The 22,904-nt window shown below is 35.4% G+C and overlaps 2 long non-coding RNA genes across 5 annotated transcripts in view; one reads left to right on the top strand and one right to left on the bottom strand.

Moving 5' to 3' along the window:
* The window catches only part of LOC140685894 (uncharacterized), a 120,537-nt gene that overhangs the window by 3,841 nt on the left and 93,792 nt on the right, over positions 1-22,904 (bottom strand). The window contains exons 3-10 of one of the 4 annotated variants that reach the window (XR_012059351.1): positions 21,491-21,588; positions 20,531-20,615; positions 20,378-20,436; positions 19,342-19,454; positions 17,912-18,039; positions 13,339-13,453; positions 10,924-11,038; positions 10,163-10,295 (exon numbers count right to left, since the gene is read on the bottom strand). This is a non-coding gene — a long non-coding RNA (uncharacterized lncRNA). The remainder of the gene's footprint in view (positions 1-10,162; positions 10,296-10,923; positions 11,039-13,338; positions 13,454-17,911; positions 18,040-19,341; positions 19,455-20,377; positions 20,437-20,530; positions 20,616-21,490; positions 21,589-22,904) is intronic. The other 3 variants (XR_012059349.1, XR_012059352.1, XR_012059353.1) reach the window with 3 other exon arrangements.
* The window catches only part of LOC116285695 (uncharacterized), a 63,340-nt gene that overhangs the window by 25,006 nt on the left and 15,430 nt on the right, over positions 1-22,904 (top strand). Inside the window, exon 3 of the long non-coding RNA XR_012059361.1 lies at positions 21,475-21,570. This is a non-coding gene — a long non-coding RNA (uncharacterized lncRNA). The remainder of the gene's footprint in view (positions 1-21,474; positions 21,571-22,904) is intronic.

Here is a 22,904-nt window from a genome sequence, read left to right as displayed (position 1 = left end):
AAATACAGCTTAACCACAGGTGAGAACATCCCTTAGCAGCCAGTCAGGGTCCCTGTGAGCGGGGTTGTGGCTGTCTATTGATCTTTCCCATTCCTCTCAAAATTTGGTAGAATCTTCCAAAAGTGGAGGGAAAAGGCTTTGTTTTATTTCTTAAGGGAATCCTTGTTCTCCTTTATGTCCTTTTTCCCAGCGTGGCCTTTCCATAGTTACCAGTAAGATAGCTGTTTAGATGAGGGCTCTCTAAAATTCTTTTTTTAATGTAGAAATTTTTCCAATTCAAAGAATCCATCTGGCCTTTGACAAGTAGGATTTTCAGTAGTGTGTTTTCCTCAATGGTGACTCAGCCCAGTAAGGTTTTTTATGGCTTAAACATGGATGCAAGAGGCATGCACTAAGGATGTAAAAGACGTAGCCCTGTGAGGCCCAGGAAGTTCACTCCCAGTCAGCCTAAGATGCATACGCCTTTGCTGTTACAGGCTGTAAGAATGGGGTTTTTAAAAGCAATGTCTTTGGGCTCCTACAAGAATGTGGGATGGCTCCAGTTAAAGATCCACTAATCTATGACACCAGACAGGCACTACTGCAATGGGACAATGATGGTTGAAAGGACAAAGGCCCTTTTGGACTGGGACCCCTTGAGACAAACTGGCACAGTTGAACAAAGAGGATGTGGCTTGCCGCTTGATTGCCTTGGATTCCCAGGCTCTTCAGCTGGCTGCCAGTGCAAACACTTGCATCTTTGGCTGACAGGCCAGGGAGAACATTCTTACTGGTCACAAAGTCACGCTCTCAAGAGACAGAAAAGAAAGAAAGGAAAACCAAATGTCTATTGTTTTCTCCTTATGACAAATGGCACAAAAAACAGAGGAAAACAGTAACTACCTCTGGGAAGAAAGGGATTAGTGGAAAACAAGAGTTCTCATAACAAAAATCGTTACCAGAGTTGCTATACCCAAGAAACTAGTTTTCACAAATACTTTCTTCTAAGAACCTAAATTTGGAGGAGAAAGGATAAGACATTTTTACCTTCCTCTCTCAACTAGGCATTGCAGAGAGAGATCTAGAAGAGCTGGCTGGGTAAGGAGTCTTACCCTTTTCTAGCTTCTGCCAGTTTTCTAGGATCCCTTCTGCAGGCTCCAATTGAGTACAGTGTCTTGAAAGTTCCCTTCGTGGGTCACCAAACTGTTGGAGAGGAAGAAGAATTTTTACTCTAGGTTCTTGTAAGACCCCCTCTAATAAACAGATTAACAGGAGAAAAATAAACATTTAGTAACATGTGTATCTCCTGTGTACATGGAAGATACGCAGGAAAAGTAAGTAAATCTCTGAAATGATCCAAGCCATAACCTAAATACCACCTCAAGATAAAGACAAAAGAAAGATGGGAAAAAAAAGTTTTGTAAGTCTGTACATAATAGATGTTAATTAGATTTGTTTTGGTAATCTTTTTATAATATATACAAATATTGCATTATATTGTTTACCTGAAATTAATATAATGTATGTCATTTATACTTCAATTTAAATAAGCATTGAGTGGGTGGGGGGAAGGCCAGTTATGAGAAAGTGCCTGAAGTTTAGTCATTCTTCTTTCTGGTACAGAGAAGGAGACATCTACACTTAGAAGGGAAATCTCAGATGGAAGTTACCCTTGTAAATGTAGATGTCCCTTACACAGAGTAACTTCTACTCTGCTTTCAGAGATTGGTGTCTACTGTAGCTCAAAAATAAGCAGCTCAAAACAATTCATATGCCAAACAAGCATATTTTGGGGTGGAAAATTTTGCTCCCCTTCATATATCTAGAATCTCCAGTTAGCCAGGGAGATATTTAATGATTATATTTAATAGGAATCCATGTTACACATAGGGTGTGGATAGAACATTAACAAGATTATTTACAGCTTTATTTTGAGGTTAATAAGTGTAGTTCAGGTATTTTATATATAGACTAGATTTTTTTAACAAATGAGGGACACGGTGGACTCCATGCATGAAAGTATTAAATATGAGAGTTTCTGAGGTGCTTACCAAGTCTTTACGCAAAGATGTGCTTATATGGTTATCTGGGGCAACAACTCGAGAGAAAGATACAGATTGTATATATTTGGGTGCTTTATGGGACCCATTATCCTTTAGAAGGATAAGCTTTTAATTGTTCATGTATAAAATACAGAAAAAATGAAAGATGAGGGTAAAAATGCCACATCAGAGGACAGCGACACTGAAGGTAGGGGGAAAGACCTGCAAATAAAATGGAGAGTATCAAAAATTTAAAAGGAAATTCAGGATACAGTGATAGTTCATGTTCGTTAACATATATTCCTACTTATTTTACAGATGGGGACAGTAATGAGTTTAAATAAGTGGCTATGACATCTTGATAATGTACAGGTTTGTGAACTGCCTAAGTCAACATGAAAATACCTTTGCCCACAGCCCTGTCGGCAGCTCTGTATCCTCCCTATATCTTCTACAGTGAGAGTATGGTCTCTATTTCTATTGACTGAGATAAGAGATAATTATGATAATTCAGATATAAAATCTCTTCTAGGATTTTAGAGAGATAAAACTGAAATTTTGATGATTCACAAGTTAAAAGTTATTTGCAAAACCTCACATGGGCATTGCATGATATTTAATGCAAGTGGTCCGGAGCCTGATTATTAATTCCAATAAAATGTTTCTCACTATCAGCTGATTCGCTTCAAGAGTTAGTTGTGTTCCATATTGAAAAAGATGTATGGCTTTGTACATATCAGGCATTCTGAATACTTGTAGTTAATGAATACTTTAAAAATAATTTTGGGGAGTTAATTATATTATTAGTTTGTACATTACCAATCTTTAAGGTTACTGCCATCCAGAGAACAGTTTTGATCTGACATTTTTAAAATTGTGGTTAAAAACATGGTATCTCCTCTAATAAAATTTTAAGTGTACAATACAGTATTGTTAACAAATGTACAATATTGTAAAACAGATCTCTACAACATATTCATCTTGTATAAGTGAAACTTTATACCAATTGGACAGCAATTCCCCATCTCCCTCTCCCATCAGCCCCTGGCAACTACTGTCCTATCCTCTGCTTCTATGATTTTGACTATTTTAGGTACCTCATATAAGTGCAATCATACCGTTTCCAGGAGGAGGGGAAAAAAGTTACCTTGGTTCTTAGTAGAAAAAAAATGAATTTCTAATGGGAGACAGAGAGCATGATATAAACAGAAGATTTTATTAGTAAAGTAAAAAGGTGGTAAAATATAGTGCACTTCTGAGAAATGGGGGCGGAGGAAAAATGTTCCCGCTCCTTTGTTTTTCCTGTTCTTATTTCCTGGCTTAGGAAGTGTTTTTGTGACTGCTTGATTGATGGCAGCCACAGTGATTCTAGCCAGCTTCTTTGCTGGCTTTCATTTAGAGAAAGTAAGTTTTTGGAGCCCCTTATCCTGAGCCCAGGCATACTGTTATTTTCTGAGTTGCTCCTTCCCCCTTCCTTTCCTCTCCCCTGGTGCTCATTTCTATCTAACTGTCTAACATTCCCCCCTCTAGCCATAGGACCCCAAATCTTTGGGATGTAGAGGGTGACAACTGCTCTAGCTACTTCCTGCTGATCTGGGGCAATGAAGGGGTTTGTTGGGGTTCTAGACTAGCTGCCTGTCACCGGGCAGGTGGTGAGTGAAGGGTCAGTGTCCATCCAGGGGGCTTGTGTCAAAGCCATCTAGGCTGGTTGGTTGATTACCTTGTTGTATAGCCATTTGAAGTTTGATTAACTCAAAGCGTTGCTGAAAAGCAGTCACAGATCGCTAAGAGGTTTGCAAGAATATGTGGAATCTGAGGTGTCTTGGATGCCGGGGTCCAGGTTTTTAATGTATTGGTCTTCTTGGGTGGATGTCCAAGGTTTTACTCAGGTGTGATGTATCCAGCTGGCAATTCCAGGAACCTTTACTGCAGTGGCAGAAGACAGAAGAACAGGGTACAGCCCTTTCCATACGGTTTGAAGTTGGGAGGCTAAGGAGCTGTCTTTCCAGGCTTTGATCAACACCCAAGTGCCAGGGGGATACAAAGGAGATCCTATTGCCACATGAGGTCCCATTTTTTAGCCCAAATTATTTAGAGTGTTTGGGAATTAAGAGCTTGGGCATATGCCCCAAAGGGGTGATTTTATTATCAATGTCTCCGTCCGAATAAATGGTCTTCCATCGAGAGCTTTATAAGGACTAAGGCCCATGGTTGCCTTGAGAGCTACCATGGTTTGTAAAAGAGCTGTTGGCAGGTCTTCTTTTCTTAGGCAAACTACAAGGCTCATGTTAGGGCAATTATTTTAGCCAGTTGTGCTGAGGTGCCAGTAGGCAATGGCTTAGCTTCTATAACCTCATGGAGGGACATGGATGAGTATCTGGTTTATGATTCAGTATTTGCCCTTCAGTAATCAGATTATTTCACTGAGCATAAAGTCCTCCAGATACAGCAGGATTCCCTTCTTCAAAGATGAGTAGTAGTCCACTGCATGTATATATCACATTGCATGTATCCTTTCATTTGTTGATGGATATTTAGGTTGGTTCAATAACGTCCCTTTTATGAATGTTTCAGCGAACACAGGTGTGCAAGTATCTCTTCAAGATCCTGTTTTCAATTCCTTACTGTATACCCAGACGTGAGATTGCTGGATCATATGGAAGTTACATTTTGAACTTTTTAAGGAATCCTCATATTGTTTTCCATACTAACTGCACAAATTTACATTCTAACCGTGCATAGGGGTTCCATTATCTCTGCACCCTTGCCAACACTTACTACTTACTTACTTTTTCTTTTTTTATATGTATTGGCCATCCTAACAAGTTTTCTTATAGTTTTATGGATTCGGGTCTATGTTTAGGTCTTTATGCTATTCTAAGGTTTTTTTAATTTTTTTTTTGGAGGGGGATGGTCAGGTAAGGGTCCATTTTTATTTTTTCATGTGGATATCCAGTCTTTCTATCACTATGTTAAATCTTGTTACCCTTGTTGAAGATCATTTGACCATGTACATAGGGGTTTATTTCTGGATTCTTTATCTTATTCCTGTGGTCTATATATCAGTTTTTAAGCAAATAACATACTGGTTTGATTATTGCAGCTATGTGTAATAAGTTTTAGAATCAGAGTGAGGCCTTCAACTTTGTTCCTCTTTCTTAAAACTATTTAGGCTGCTCAGGGTCTTTTAAGATGTGTTGTGAAGTTTAGAGTGGATTTTTATGTTCCTTCAAAAAAAATGCCGTTGGCTTTTGGTGGGAATTTCATTGAATCTGTAGATCACTTTGCATAGAATGGGCACCTTAACAATAGGAAGCCTTCCTGTCCGTGAACATGAGATGTCTTTTCATTTATTTGTGCCTTCTTTAATCTATATCAGCAATGTTTTATAGTTTTGAATGTATGTTTTTGCCACCTTTATAGTGTTTTTTTCAAGTATTATTTTTGATGTTATTGTAAATAGCATTGTTAATTCCCTTTCAGATTATTTACTGTTAATGTATAGAAATACAACAGATTTTTGTGTGTGTTGCTTTAATATCCTGCAGTTGCACTGAGTTTATTAGGTCTAATTTTGTGTGTGTGTGTAATCTTAAGGGTTTTCTACATAGAAGATTATGTTATCTGTGAACAGAAATAATTTTACTACCTCTTTTTCCAATTTGGCTACTTTTATATCTTGTTATTGCCTAATTTCTCTTAACCAGGGCTTCTCATAATATATTCAATAGAAGTGACAGGAGTGGACATCCTTGCCTTGTTCCTGATCTTAGATGGAAAACTTTCACTTTTTCATCATTAAGTATTGTTAGCTGTGGTATAGTCATACCTTTGTTATGTTGAGGTAATTTTCTTTAATCATATCTTGTTGAGTGTTTTTCATTCTGAAAGAGTGTTGAACTCTGTCAGATACTTTTTATGCATCAGTTGAGATGATCTGGTGATTTTTGTCTTTTGTTGAGTTAATCTTGTGTATTCCATTTATTGATTTACACATGTTGATCCATCTTGCATCCCAGGAATAAATCCTTCTTGGTCATGTTCTATAATCCTTTTAATGTGGCTTGTTGTTATTTTAGTCTGTAGTCCTCTTGTAGTGTCTTTGTCTGATTTTGGTATCAGGGTAATAATATTGGACTCATAAAATAAGTTTCATGAATGTTCCCTAATTTTCAAATTTTTAGAAGAGTTTGAGAAGGACTGGGATTAATTTTTCTTTATATGTTTTTTAGAATTCTTCACTGATGTCATCTCTCTTGCTCTGGGCTTTTCTTTGTGGGAGGTTTTTGACTACTGTTTAAGTCTCCCTACTTATACATCTGTTCGGATTTTGTATTCCTTATAAATTTTTCAATTTTGGTAGGTTGCATGTTTCTAGGAATTTATTTTTTCTAGGTTATCCAGTTTGATGGAGCAGTAGTCTTGTAATCATTTTTTTAAATTTCTGAGGCATCCATTGGAATGCCTCCTCTTTAATTTCTGATTTTATTTATTTGAGTCTCTTTTTATTAGTTGATATAGCTAAAGTCTGGTTAATTTTTTTTTTCTCTTTCTCAAAGAATCAACCGTTAGTTTTATTGCTGGTTTTTAACTTGTATTTTTCTATTCTCTATTTCTGCTCTAATTGTTATTACCTTCCTTCTGCTATCTTTGGATTTAGTTTTTTTTTTTTTTTGAGCTGTAAACTTAGGTTATTAATTTGATCTTTTCCTTTTTTTAAATGCAGACATTTACCACTATAAATTTCCCTCTTATTAATGATTTTACTATATTCTATAAATTTTGGTATGTTAAGTTTTCATTTTCATATATCTCAAGGTATTTTCTAATTGCCCTTTTATTTTTTTTCCCCCAATGGTTGTTCAATTTGTGGTGTTTTATTTCCATGTATTTTTTGATTTTTTCTGTTTTTCTTTTGCTACTGATACCTAGTATCATTCCATTCTGGTTGGACAAGAAACTTCATATAATCAATTTTCTTAAATTCATTATTTTATTTTCTTATTTATGGTCTAACATGCAATCTGTCCTGGAGAATGTTTTGTATGCACTTAATGTGTACTCTGTTGCTGTGAGTGGATATTCTATATATGTCCATTAGCTGCAATTAGAATAATGTTGTTCAAGTCCTCTCTTTCCTTATTGATACTTCTGTATAGTTGTTCTATCCATTATTAAAAATGAGATATTGAATTTGCCTAGTATTATTGTATTGCTGTCTATTTCTCCTTTTAATACTGTCAATATTTACTTCATATATTTGGTGATAGATGAATATATACTTTATATATATTTTTATTGAAGTATCGTCAGTTTACAACATTGTGTCAATTCCTGGTGTACAGCACAATGCTTCAATCATATAGGAACATACACATATTCATTTTTATATTCTTTTTCATCATAAGGTACTACAAGATAGTGAATATAGTTCCCTGTGCTATACATTATAAACTTGTAGTTTATCTGTTTTATATGTATTAGTATCTGCAAATCTCAAACTCCCAATTTATCCCTTCCTGCCCACTTGTCTCCCTGGTAACCGTAAGTATGTTTTCTGTGTTTGTGAGTCTATTTCTATTTTGTAAATAAGTTCAATTCTCTTTTTTTTTTTAAGATTCCACATATAAATGATATCATATGGTTTTTTTTCTTTCTCTTTCTGGCTTACTTCATTTAGAATGACATTCTCCAGGTCCGTCCACGTTCCTGCAAATCGCATTATTTTATTTTATTTTTTACAGCTGAGTAGTATTCCATTGTATAAATGTGCTACAACTTCTTTATCTAGTTATCTGTCGATGGACATTCAGGTTGTTTCCATGTCTTGGCTATTGTAAATAGTGCTGCTGTGAACATCGGGGTGCATGTATCTTTTTGAATTAGGTTCCCTCTCAATATATGCCCAGGAGTGGGACTGCTGGATCATATGATAAGTCCTTTGAGGAATCTCCACACTGTTTTCCATAATGGCTGCATCAAACTACATTCCCACCAGCAGTGTAGGAGGGTTCTCTTTTCTCCATACCCTCTCCAGCATTCATTATTCATGGACTTTTGAATGATGGCCATTGTGACTGGTGTGAGATGATACTTCATTGCAGTTTTGCTTTGCGTTTCTCTGATAATTAGTGATATGGAGCATTTTTTCATGTGCCTATTGGTCGTTTGTATGTCTGAATTGGAGCATTGCTTGTTTATGTCTTCTGCCCATTTTTGGATTGGATTTTCTTTTTTTTCCCTTATTAACTTGTGTGAACTGTTTATATATTCTGGAAATTAAGCCTTTGTCAGTCACATCCTTTGCAAATATTTTCTCCCATTCCTTAGTCTATCCTTTTGTTTTGCTTATGGTTTCCTTTCCTGTGCAAAAGCTTTTAAGTTTAATTAGGTCCCATTTGTTGGTTTTTGCTTTTATTTCCATTGCCTGGGTAGACTGCTCTAGGAGAACATTGCTAAGATTTATGCCAGAGAATAGTTTGCCTATGTTTTCTTCTAGGAGGTTTATAGTATCTTGCCTTATGTTTAAGTCTATAAGTCATTTTGAGTTTATTTTTGTGTATGGGGTGAGGGAGTATTCTAACTTCATTGATTTACATGCAGCTGTCCAGTTTTCCCAACACCATTTGCTGAAAAGACTGTCTTTATTCCATTGTATGTTCTTACCTCTTTTGTCAAAGATTGACCATAGATCTGTGGGTTTATTTCTGGGCTCTCTATTCTGTTCCATTGATCCATATGTCTGTTTTTATGCCAACATTATGCTGTTTTGATTACTGTAGCTCTGTAGTATTGTCTGAAGTCTGGGATAATTGCTTTGGCAATACTGAGTCTTTTGTGATTCCATATAAAATTTTAGGATTATTTGTGCTAATTCTTTGAAAAATGTCCTGGGTAATTTGATAGGGATCACATTAAATCTGTAGATTGCCTTGGTCAGTATGGCCATTTTAGCAATATTGATTCTTACAATCCAAGAGAATGGGATATCCATTTCTTTAAGTCATCTTTAATTTCCTTCATCAGTGTTTTATAGTTCTCCATGGATAAGTCTTTCACCTCCTTGGTCAGATTTATTCCTAAGTGTTTTATTGTTTTGGATGAGATTTTAAAAGGGATTGTTTCTTTACTTTTTCTGTTGTTTCATTGTTAGTGTAAAGAAATGCCACTGATTTCTGTATGTTAATCTTGTATCCTGCTACCTTGCTGAATTCTTTTATCAGCTCTAGTAGTTTTTTGTGGAGTTTTTTGGGTTTTCTATATGTAGTATCATGTCATCCACAAAAAACTGTTACAAAGCCACTAATTCTTGACCACTTTTTTCCCTCCCACTAGTCTTGGTATCATTCTTGAGCACTTTTTTTCCCTCAGCCCCAATATCTAAACAGTACTTACTCATAAGTACTGCCCCTACTACGATCCATGTTCTGTGCTTCTATTCTCTTAGCAAGATATAGTGGGAGAAAAACATGAAGCTACACTAAAAATACTTATTTTAATTTTGTGCCTACAAACGTAAAATGGATCCTTTAAACTGCACAATAGACACACAGGAAGTGGCCAGTCCACTCTCTGGACCACTCTTCTGGGTGATTATTTTATATTCCTCCTCTCCCCTCAGACCATATCAGCGGCTTTACCATTGTCATTCACCCAATTGTTTTGCTTCCTTCTTCACTGAGAAAATTGAATCCATGAGAATTCTGCAAATTCTAATAACTACAGCTATTTAGTTGCCAACATCGGCAATCATGTTCTCTGCCTTATAGTCTTTGATCTTACATGAAATTTCTACTCGCTAATGAAAAACAATCTCCATTCGTGCATGAGATTCAATATTCTCTCACCTACCTGAAAAGATACTGCTTTAGGACTTCTTTCTTTTTACTACAACATCAAATTTTCACTCTCTGACATCTTTTTCATAAGCACACAAGGATACGTATTTCTCTTGATAACATTCTCCTGGCAGTTACTGCCCCCCCCCCTTTTTTTTTACTCTACTTGGATCCTTTTCAGGTGAGTTGTGAATACATTCTTCCTCCAATTCCTCTCCTCGCCTGCTCTCTTTAATCCAGTTTACTTCACTCTGCAGAGACTGCTCTTGTCAGGGTTATGTATTGCTTGAGCTAAATCAGTACCTGACATAGTTGACCACTTCCTCCTCCTTGATCCGTTTCCCCACTTGGCTTCACTTTGTCTCAGTGTTCATTCTACCTCAGTGTCCTTTGTAGATTCTTCCCTTCTCCAAGCTCTTAATATTTTGTGCATTTTCTGTAAATATATGTATTTTTATAATATAAAGCATTTTCATGAAATATACTATGCCTATATAATTAATGTGTCAAAAATGGTATAGTCATGTATTGATGAAAACCTGTCAAAGTTACTGAAAAAATTTAAAACTAAAGGTTATCTTAGAAAAGGAATTTCTGTGACTCTTTGTCACTGCTCAAAATGACAAGTTAAATTTGACATTGTAGTGATGGAATTATTCAAAGCTGTTCTGATAAGAAATCAAAACCATTCAATCAAATACATACTGTGGTTGAAATGCAGAACTATTTCCAGTATAAGTTGGACTGAATTGATAAATTAGGACTTGAGACCTTTACTTTTTATTATCAAATCAGTGACTTTTCCAGTTTTCACCAATAATAATGTTCTCAGATTACATTAGTGGGAAATTTAATTTTACCCACTCATAACACTTTCTCTGTGTGCCACTGGACATAATTTAGTAGACATCATTTTAATTTTCATTTTGAAAATGCATTCCATTGTAATGTCCATATTTAAAAATGAAATAGAACACTTAACCAACTACTATAAAATTTTTCAGTGATATGATCCAGCCATGAAAATTAGAAGTCAGTGTTCCAATGTGTGTTCACCTACTTACTACTAAAATGCTGGAACATCCTAAGATGGGATGCCATGTGTTTGTCAGATTTTGTAACAACACCTCATTAATCAAGAACACATCATATGGTGAAATAGTCTCCACCTGCAAAATTCTTGAGGGAAATGTTGAAAAATATCAGTTATTTTGGCATATTCTCAGTTCTCTAGCATCCTTTGGTAAAAAAAAAAATCACATTAAGGCATTTGACTGGCTTTTCATACTCTTCTTTCGTGAGATCTACACTTGGAAACCTGCAGTATCCAGAGACTTTTTCACAGCGTGGGAATCTAGTGCTTCCCGAGGCCCGGCCGCCCTGGCGCCCCTGCCCGGGGCCCTGTTGCAGGAATGCTCCAGTGACCGGCTTCCCGGTGCTGGTGAGTGACTGGTGGCTCAGCAGACTGTACCTTCCATACCTCAGAGGGTCAGGCCCAGCGGCACAGTCCCCGGGCCAAGCTTACCGTCTCACTTTTCTGCCTTTGAAAGGTAACTGCTGGCAGGGAATCCCAAGATGTCCCTGATCGTAGACTGTCGAGATGCCTATGTCTGTGATTTCCTTTCTCTGCGCGCTCAGTCCCAGCCAGCCCCACGTCTAATTACTGTGCTGACAGACTCCTGAACTTCTATTTTCTGCCAGGATATCTTCTGCAACTACATCCTCATATATCAAGCTGAGTACTTGACATTTCTTCTAGTGTGTGAAAGACTCTCAGATTTATCATGTCCAAAATTAGGCTGGTGCTTTCTCCTGGAAACAGTCTCCATCCCACCTGCCCCGTCTCAGTCGGGATCCCAGCTTCCCAGTTGCACAGGGAATAGCGCCATCCTTGATTATTTTTCATACCACTCACCCAATACATCAGAAACTCCTGTTGCCCGTAACTTCAACTAACCTCAAACTACATGAATTATCTAATCCCTGCACACTGCCTCTTCTGTTATCACCCAAAGTCTTCTCTGATCAAGGTTACCGTTACAGCTTCCTGATAGATTTTTCTGCTTCTACACCTGCCCTCTGATAGTTTTTTTCTCAAAATATTCGGGTGATTGTTTTAAAATATCAGTTTGAGTTTGTCACTCCTCTGTTTAAACTATGCAGTGATTCTCCTTTTCACTAAGATTAGCAGCCAAAGTCCATACAGTGGCCTACGGGCTATGTTGTCCTGTTAGCCCCAAACCCTCTGACCTGCTCTGGTTTCTCTCCATTCAGTGACTCAGTTCCAGCCACACTGTTACCCTTGCTCTTTATGAATGCTCTAGGCCACCTCCCGCCCGATGGCCTTGCTGTATGGCTGTTTATTATTTTTTTCCCATAGTGCTTGTGGTTTTCCCATAGAATATTTAGTTTATCACTGAAAACCCCTGAAAAAAAATTCACAGCAAAGCTTCTTTCCTAGATCATAGTTAAGATTTAGGTACTATTAGACTTAATGAATGTCAACTATTTAGATAGAAGAAAAATTGTTAAATATTTCAGCACTGATGAGACTGAAACTGTCTTGTATACAATGTATTCTATTGTATACAATAGAATAAGCACTTCATCTCTGAATAGTCACAGCTAACATCTTTTTTTTTTCATCTTGCTGAAGGAATTCTGTCTGTGCATTCTCTCTGTGCCTCCTTTTTCTACAACTTCACTCACCCATCACCCCACCATACCTCTGCCCCTTTTCCAACTCCTGCAGAGTCTACTTTGTGTTAGTTAAGGATTTGAGGCATTAGATGTCTTAAAAGGGTAAAACCAGGGTAAAGGAGATAAAGTGACAGGATTTCAGAGCTGAGAGGAAAGGAAGAGTGCTTAGCCCCAAGTGCAAAAGCAATTATACATTATCATACTGATAGAAAGGAAGAGCTATAAGCCTAAACCTTTAGGCTAAGAAAATGTTTCCACATTTTGCTTGTTTCAGAGAGGGATGAAGATGAAAAAAGAACCGCAGGCATAACTGCCAGGTGTATTGAAATGGATAAGAAGTAAAATAAACTTAAAAAGAAATACTGTTGACTAAGGATTTGGATCACTTTCAAGGGGTTCTCAAAATACAAGTAAAGCATTATAGTATTTAAGTGTAATTTTCAGTTGTCACGTGATTTATTTTTATATTTAAATTTTTTTGCCATCTTGGATGTAGAGATTAGTTCATTTCATAATTAAAACTTGAATGGGGTCCTGTACTGACCACTGATGATAGTTTACGTATGTAAGTTTTATTTTCATTATCTGTATGATTCACAATACATACAGGTGGAAGTCCTTCCCTTTTATCATATATGTGCTTAAATGAAGTAGATTGGCCATATAGTATTCATACAAAATCACATGCATATAACAAAGAGTGGAATGCAGTCATATAACCTCTATATCATTTTATATACTATGCATTATATATAATATACAAATAGATTGATACGTACCTTTGAATAGCCTTATGAAACACGCAGTGATGTTTTGTGAACACATTTTACGTAATATGAACTATATAGATTCTCAGTCTGCGATAATGACTGTTTTCCCCCAATGTAATGTAGACTGATAAAAAAAAGGGAAAAATTAAAGATAACATAAATATTCCAGCGTTTTATTATTAAATATGACACACATGAAGATACATTTTGGTAAGTACAGTAAGGCAAATATTGCATGAGGAAAAGAATTTTAAGATTGTGCAGTTTATTGAAAGTGAAATTATGAATGAAATGTTAACTCCCCACTTTATATGCTTGCGTGGACACTTTGAATGGATAAAATGTTTCATGTTTGTTTTCTTCTACTTTCTCATGTCTATTAATTAAAATCTATTCCTCTTATACTTTTTTATGTTTAAGATGGGTTTTTATTTTTCTTCAGTCTTTTTTTTTTCCCTGAGCTTGATCAAAAGTAGATCCATTTCTAGTTTGTCCCTTTTTGTACTTAGGTTTAAAATTTATTGTTCCAGATGTTTTCATCAACTGAAATGCTGTTATTTGCATTTCTGTTTTCTTTAGGAGGTTAGGATGCAGCTTGTTTTTCTTTGTTCCTGTTCCTTTGGGGATTGATCTTTCATGTTCATGAGTTTTTTTGGTCTGTATTGTGAAGTACAATTTCTTTATTCAACAAAGTTAGTGGTAGGTGGTGAGAGAATGGCTTACCAGTGTTTTTTGTTTCCTTTACATTTCTGTAGGATGTTGGCGTTCCCTTCAGACCTTATGGTCCTTCCTTTTCTATTTACATGATTATTCCCCAGAATCAGAGTTTCTACCAGGCTGCCACCTTCATTCCTGGGCACTTTCAAGAGCTTTCATTGTGCCACCAAGTCACAATATCTTCATTTGACGTTGAGTCCTGGTCATTGTCTCTGTGGAGGCAGGTTTTCCTGTCCTTTTAAATTTATTCTTTAGCCCCAGCCCTCCTTTTTTTACAAATCTAAGACTCTCAGGGCTCCTCTTCCCCATCTGGTTGATTTGAAGTTTTTAGTATTCTGTCTCCTAATAATGTTGAAGTCATAAGTTGTGTATGAACTTATTTGTATTATTTATATGTATTACTCTCAAATTTAAATATTTTGAGGGATGAATGCATAGAGCTTGATTTAAGCAGCTACCATTAACATTTGAAAATATTTTCAGTACCATGTTCATCAATATTTCAAGATTTTAAAGTGACATATAAGCTTGCATCTTACTTATTCAATTATCCAGTCTAGGCTCGATTGATGGCAGCATGACTCAGAGGATTATATACATCTGCTAGGGATTGAATGTTTATGTCCTTCCCAAATTTGTACTTCCATATAGTAAAGCCCTAGCCCCCAGTGTGGCTATATTTGAAGATAGGACCTCTAAGGAAGTAACTAAGGGTAAATGAGATTATAAGGGTGGTGGTCTGGTCTGATGGGATTAGTGTCCCTGTAAGATGGGATACCCGAGCTTGCACCACTCTCAGTCCCTCTCTGCACACTTGAACCAAGAAAAGGACAGGTGAGGACATAGCAAGAGTAAGTCAGGAAGTGTTCTCACCAGCAACCTAATAGGCTGGAACATTGGTCTTGGACTTCAGTCTCTAGAACTGTGAGAAAATAAGTCTCCGTAGTTTAACCAACAGAATTTTGTACGGAAGTCCTAGGAATTAATACAATATCTAAATTACTTCTGTTTTATTTTAGTAACACCTTTGAGAAGTTTCAAAAGGTATATTGATGTGAAGAAAATTCTTTTTAATTATTATCCAAAAGGAAGCATGTGATGCCATATTTTCAGTAGTCATCGGCATTCATTACTTGCTACTTCTAAAGATTTATTTTCTAAAGGTATAGCTAAAAATAAATGACAATAAAATAGATTACAAATTCAGAAATTTAATGCATTAATTATCTTCAGATAGAAATTAAAATTTTTAAATTTTTTATTCACATCCATAAGTTGTCACCTAATGTTGTAGGTGAGCAATATCAAAATTATCAATGTGATAGGTTGATAATTGCTGCTCAGTTATGGAGCATGTTATTATGTAACATCAGTAGAAGCTAGAACTATTTGTTCCAGGCTTTATTTTAATTTTTTCTGTAAAATTGACCTTAAAACATGTTGTATTAATTCTTTTCATATAGTTTTAAAACTAATAATTCCAAATCTAGCTGCCCATATTACACTTCTTAAAAGTTGGGGCCACACTGGTTTTGTATCCAACAGATACATCTAAACTATGATTTATAAAGCTGAGAAAAATAAAATCAATTATCTCTTAGCTGATTATATGTGTATTGTATAAACTAATCGTACACTGCCATCGTTTGGCATCAAATTTCATGCTGACCAATGTAAAAAAGTGAAGGCTATGAAGTTCAGTGCACAGTAAACATGGAATTATATAATTTCTAACTCAAATAAAAATTTCAACTATTGCAGGTTTCACGAATAATCCAGTATCAAATGAAAAACCAATTCAAGTTTAAAATACTCTTTGCATTTTATGTATCTGTACTTGAGCATGTATATGTGTATGCCTTTGTGCATACACACTTGCCCTTTGCATCTATTCCATTCCATAGCTTTATTATATTTTCATGTTCTCTTTAATTTCACTTGGATTTTTAATTTAATATTTAGAATATTTTCTCAAAAGTCAGAAATCCCTTAAGACAAATATTCTTCATATTTTCAGAAGCTGTTATATATTGTGTTGGATTTAGGCATTTTTACCTTTTTTTTTGGTATTTGGAAGAACATTGAAAGAGGTCTATATAAGAAAAAAATTTGAAAAATTCATAACATTTATTAGACCTGAAAATAATGAATCGAAAATTGTTTTTAAAAATCTAAAATTTGGCATAATCAGTACCTTCAAAAATGTGTTATAGAAGTAGCTTTATTTTAAAGGAAATCTTTGAAATTAAACTTAAATAGTACTGTATGTCAGCTCTATCACAATCAAAACTGAAAAATCTTTGAATAACGATACCCAGGGAAGGTTTAGCTTTTATACTTTGCAACTATTCTCTCTCAGGAGGTCAGTCTATCACAAAACATACTAAAAAGCTTTCTTGTCAATCTTTACATTTTCCTTAAAACAACTCTTTCCTTATTCTTGTTTGCCCAAGTGACATACTTTTTGAATAGTTGATATTTCTTTGAAATCACCTTGTGTAAGTTACTTCTTAGGTAAGTAAGTGTAAGGTAAAAGTAAGATTTAGCATGTGCTTTCTTTCAGCTCTCATCCTCTTGAGAGTCTTTTATTAAGCCAATTTCAAAGTACAATTCTTTATTATAATTGAATTTTCTTTTATAGATAGACTGTTAGGCTGAATTGCTTTATAACTGAGGGGAAGACTAGAAATGCATAAAAACAGATAGGAAACCCTGCTTAAGAAAAATACTTAAGAGAAAACAGTTATCCATTGTTAGTGTGGTTTAATGTGTCAAGACAAAGTTCTTTTTATTTTTCTCTTTCAGGTAATGTAAAATATAAGATCTGAAAATAAAAACTCTGATAAAATTGAAGTTCAATGGATTCTTTAAGGTTTTCATGAGGAAAATGGTCTAAGTTGTCTGAATTTTTTCCTACCATAAGTTAAACCTCTTGATGTATAAGAGGTTTATCACTAAGGATATTTTGAAATTATATATATATATTTAAAATATAATTTGCATTGCTTTTAAAAGGAACATTATTAAGAAACTAATATAGAGATAATTATTTTTTCTCTTTCACTCTGTGGAGAAATATTTATGAAGCCATCACTGTCCTTTGAAGGTACAACTTTGGGCTTGATATGTGGTAACACATTCAGTTCAGGTATCGCATTCTCAGAATGGCCTTCCTCAGTTACTTAAAACAGCGCCTCACTTCAGCTCCTCTTCAGTAAGTCTCCAAGGCATTACCTTATTTTAGTTTAGTTATAGTCCTTAACAGGAGTAGAAATGACCGCATTTATCCCTTTGTTACCTCCTTCTCTCTACTAGATTTTAAGCTCCAAATGGTAGCTCCTTTGTTAACCAAGCTTGAGTGAAGCTTCTCTGGGCCCTCTTTCTGACTAGGCCTCATCTTTGGACCTTGTCTTTGCCTGCCTCCTCCAGCTGTAGCAAGAAATGTGCTCAGGCTAGTTAGAAACCCCACCTCACGATCTGATCCCCTGACCTGCTTTCAGCAAGAATTCTAAGTTGGTTTAGCAACAATCCCCGTACCCTTGGTATCTCCTCTTAGTAATTTTTCATTTAGAGACTTGTTGGCTACAAATCCCCACCTGCCTTTGCTATATTTGGAGTTGAGCCTGATCTCCTGAATGATGTCTTTCTTACTGTTTGATAATGTGTCAGAATAATTTGATCATCTCAGCATCTGTAGTAGTGCCTGGCATGTAGAAAACACAGCGTGCATTTCCTGAAGGAATGTGTGAGTACCGTGACTAATAGTGATACTAAGTATACGAGAGTTAAAGTTTATACAGATCTGTGCATATGGAACATACTGAGATGTGCACACGTTAAAGTGGGAAAACAAAGACATCAGCACCTGAGGATCTGGAGCGATCGCCGGAGCTTCAGTCCTGATGGCGCCTCTGAGCTGTGTGACTTTGGGCAAGTTATCAATCTCTTGGAGCTTTAGTTTCTTTGTTCATATAATTCAGTTAATAAAAGTACCTGAATGATGGAGTATTAAGGCAACAATAAATGAGTTAATACATTTGAATTCTTGAAGAAGAAGAAGATCAAATAATGCAGTCCGTATACAGTAGCTACTGTCATTAGGAGGAATATTAGCATTAATAATGCCACTGCCTTGCTACAGAATATTACATGTCCTTGCTACAGAATATTACATGTATTAAGGGACTATTCCATCAAATACATTTTAAGAGATTTTAGCCAATCTGAAGAAAAACAAAAAAGCAGTCTATCCATTTGAAATTGCATGTTGGTACACTAAAGATTTCTATCTGCTCTCTTTTGCTGTATCTTCTTACATTGTAACCCAGATTTCTAGACATTATCATTCTGTGCCTATAAAACAAACTGGGATGAACACAACAATCTGTCCCTTTCTCCATGCTGATGCTAAAGCTGACAGGGAGTTTAAAATACATTTAACTGTTTATTTTGACTCCCATAGCAAAGGTATTGTGTTGTTTCATTCAATTTTATCTCCCCAAAGTTTAAGTGCAATCATAGGGTTAAGTCATTTAGAAATGGTACTTAAATTATTACCAGATACTATTGATTGGGATGGAAAGTCACTTCATTAGTGATTTAGTTATATAATATTACAAAATGAAGAACATCTTTCAGAAATGAAAATAGTTGCAGAATTAAAATGTTAAATTGTTGAAATAGGTCACAGGCATAAAGTTTAATTAAACTGAATCAGATTGTACTCTATTTTTTCATTTCCAATTTTATAGTGCATATTTGATATTTAAAGGAAAAACATAGCACTTCATTTATAAACTGCATAATCTCCATTCTTGCTACAGTAACATTTTTAAGGAACACTTTGGGGCTAATTCAGTGTTTGTGTCCAGTGTGCTAACATGTTTTATATTATCAATTTTTTATCACTAGTCTCTAAGTTAGTTTTTTAGGGTCTTATTAAATTTCTGATCATGTCTGCAACGTATTACAGGTGCTATACTTACTGCATCTTAGAAGATGCAAAACGTTGCTTATTGTTATTGGGAATAGAATTCTGTGTAGAATCTGCATTTGAGAGCTAGGTCTGGTGTCTCCAATGCTACTCTTGTTATACCTCGGGGATACAAAGAGAAATATAGTACAGGAGGAAAAGTGTCATTGGGAAATTCAGCTGTTCTATTAGCTGTGTGTTTCTGGAAAGAAGTCAGAAAACCTCTCTAAGCTATGATTTTCACATTGATAAAAGGCTAATGGTCTCTGTGGTCTTTTATTTTCTCTGAGTAGTATAAGAGATTAGAGGAATTGTGAAATTACCTTTACTTCCTTTGTGTTCTGGCATGGAAGAAAATTATTGTTCTATAATTTTTTGTCAATACATTTAACTTATGCAGGAGAATGTCCTGTATTTGAGACCAGATGCCTATGTCCTAGGGAAAAATTAGGAGTAGATTTGAGAATGCCTTGTAGTTTAAAAATTAAACCTTTAGAATGGAAATTCTGAATTTCAAATAATAGAATGCATGATAATAAAATTACTACATGAAATTTGAAAATTGTTGATATAGCCATGTCCATTGGAATAGATCCCTGGATATATCCATTGCATTTTTTTAAATTTAAAGTCTTGCAGCAGTTTGCAATTCCTGAAGATACTGAGATAACTATTCATCCTAAAATGATTTCTGTGTATTGTGCTATGCAGTAATTGAACCACCAGTCTCTTCCCTATAACAAATCTATTTCTACCTCTAAACATTCATTTTCTGGGGACAACATTTTTGCTGCTACCTATGTCAGATGATAAATGGTAACTAACCTCAGTCATTAACCACAGAGAGAAAGGGGGGGGGGGTAATCTTTTAGGCCAGAATCCCTGCAGTTAATTTTTGATGCTAAAAGAACAAAAATGTGTGTACCATATTCATGAATAGTTCACAGTATTGTCTGTCAACATTTTCTTCTATATTTTCCCCAAGGAATTATTGTACATAAGTATATGTGAGACTTTCAGTTACAAAGCTTACTTTACTGATCAGTTTTCCTTATGCTAAAATATGTGGCATTTTAATGCTTAACGTATTCCTTTCAGGTAGTATTTGTTAAAGAAACTCAGTTTCTGGGCTAATTATGCCTGCTATAGAAAGATCTTTATAAAATGTCAGTCAGTCTCACACTTTTCAGAAATACGTCATGTTAAACAGCATCGTTTAGTACATGATGAGACAGCAGCTGCTAAAATGGGCTGCACAAAACCCAGAACTGTGTGCGACACTGAAGAATGATCCCTCTTAAGCCTCTGAATCCTTTACTCCTGTTCTACTCATTTGGTTTCTTCCCAAATTGTGCTTACCCAGGAGTCTCTTACGTTTTCAGACAATGCCTTAAGTAACGCTCATGGAGAATTTTCTTCTAGAAAAAATGCAAAGTAGGCCCAGTTACTCTTTGAAATGCATAATTCTTATTGGATTAAACCTGCATTCCAAGTATGAGGCTCTAAGAGTACCTGGAGGTTGTATTTCCTCATTTGTGGATAGTAGGAGTAGCATTTAAAGGAGTTTAAATTCTTTCATATTTGTATGAATTCAAACCTGGAAGCAGAAACAAAAGGCACTGGAAGTATAAAATTAATGAGTTTAATTAAAACATTTTGCAATCTTTACATATAATCCTGGTATTATGATGATTATTACTCAATTTTCTTCCTGTGCTTTTAAAGAGTTGGTGTTACTTCAGAAACCACTTTCAAAGACTGGATTACATACCTGCAACATTAGAAAGATACAATGAAAATGTTTAAACACATTAAAAAGCCAAATATATGGATATTGCATGCTTAACGCAATAAAGTTAGTAAAACAGAAATACTAGAGTTATATTTCATATGACAAAGTCTATGAAAACACAGTGGTATAAGCTGGTATAAGTTATGTAAGAAGAAAATAGGCCTTGAAACTTAGATAATAGTTTTAAATGCAAAACCGTATGCTGTGTGGCACCAGTCTTGACTGAATAACTCACAACAGACGGTTGTATTGTAAACTTCCAGTTACAAGTCACATGTTGGTATCCGTATAATTTCCCACAGAAACCCGTTTGACTGAGTATATATGCATGTACACACACATATACATAGAAATATTGTTCATTTGTAAGAGAAAATTTGGATTACCTAATATTGTCAATGTACATTATCTTAAGAACAATCACTTATTACATTGTATTTATAATTCTCATCTAAAGCAACTCCTAATATCTTTCATTCTCGAAAGCTCTGCAGTCTTCAAAAAACTGCCTCACAAAAGTCAGAAGACTGCAGAAATATGAATAAGACTTCATAGGAACCAACTTTATTATTCTGCTGGTTTCTTCAGTAAAGATTTTACACTTTCAATACATGCATATCTTAATATTGTATGACAGTCATTTTTAATTTTAAAATTTTTGCAGGTTTTTACCAACATACCTTAGTGGACCACCTTGCAGAGTCAATTAAATCACAGCATATTGCCTGAGAGCTGCATCTCACGAGCTGCTTATGCTCAGGTATCTCTTTCTTTGTTTCTGGAATTAAAACAGGAAGTTATTAAAAAACTCATTCGACGTTTCTGGTTGTCCCCTGTTCCCATGCCTATAATGCCCAGCCTACGTGTTTCTTCCTTCAAATGTCATTCATATCCCATGACTCCCCTAAAAGCTCCCTCTTTTAAAAAGACCTCTACCTTATTCTCTTCAGCAAGTAGGATTTCCCTCTTCTGAACCACCATGTGGGTCACCCTGAACTTCCACTGTGCACTCGTTTATCATAATCTTAACTGTATTGTAATTGGCTTTGTATTTAAACATTGTGACTCCTCAGATTGTGTCTCGTAATAATGAAATCTCATTTACATTAATTTTCACTTCATAGGCAGGAGTAATACCTAAGGTAATAATCTGTATGTACTTAATATACTTGATTTGTATCTATTTAAAATGGTAAAAAATATAAATAATATAAACCAACTAGTTTTTAAATTTAGGCATATTCATAATATTCTGAGGCTATAAAAACTGTCACATAACAGTATTTACTGTCATTGGTGCATTTGTATTATTGCTGCCATAACAAATTACCACAAAGTTGGTGTCTTAGTACAAATGTATTGTTTGAGTTCTGTGATCAGAAGTTCAACATGGGTCTCACTGGGCTAAAATCAAGGTGCTGGCAGGACTGCTTTCCTTTCTGGAGGCTCTAGGAGAGCATTTCATTGCCTGTTCCAGCTTTTCAAGGTTGGCCTTATTCTTAAATTCAGCCTCTTCCTCCATTTTTAAAGCTAGCAATGTAGCATCTTTATGACTATCTTTCCACAGTCACATCTCATTCTACTACAGCCAGGGATATTTCTTTCCTTTTAGTGATTCATGGTTCACCTGGATAATCCAGGATATTACCCTATTCTAAGATCCTTAATCTTAGACAAGCTCATGTAAGGCAAAATATTCAGATTCCTGGCATTGGAGAGTAGATACCTTCGGGAGGCTTTTTATTTTTTTTTATTTTTTTGCCTACCACTATTAGATTTACTTACAGTCTATCAACTGATGTAGAGTCAACTAACAAAAAAAAAAAATACTTGTTAAAAAAATACAGTATTTTTAAAAGACTGAATGAGTTCATTACAGTTTTTCAGAGGGAGCTACTATGGGCCCAATATGGTAAACAGATTATGGCATTTAATAAATAGATTTTGTCTTCATCAAGTTTTATTTAGTGTGGTAGAGTATGCACCATAAACCAAAAATGCATCCTGTGATTCCAAGTAGTGGGAAGTACTGTAAAAAACACAGTTAGGCGAGGGCATAGAGGCTGTGTCTAAGGAGGCACCAACTTAAAGCCT

Source organism: Vicugna pacos, chromosome 2 (assembly GCF_048564905.1).
Source record: "Vicugna pacos chromosome 2, VicPac4, whole genome shotgun sequence".
NCBI lineage: Eukaryota > Metazoa > Chordata > Mammalia > Artiodactyla > Camelidae > Vicugna > Vicugna pacos.
This window is presented reverse-complemented; position numbering and strand designations above follow the sequence as displayed.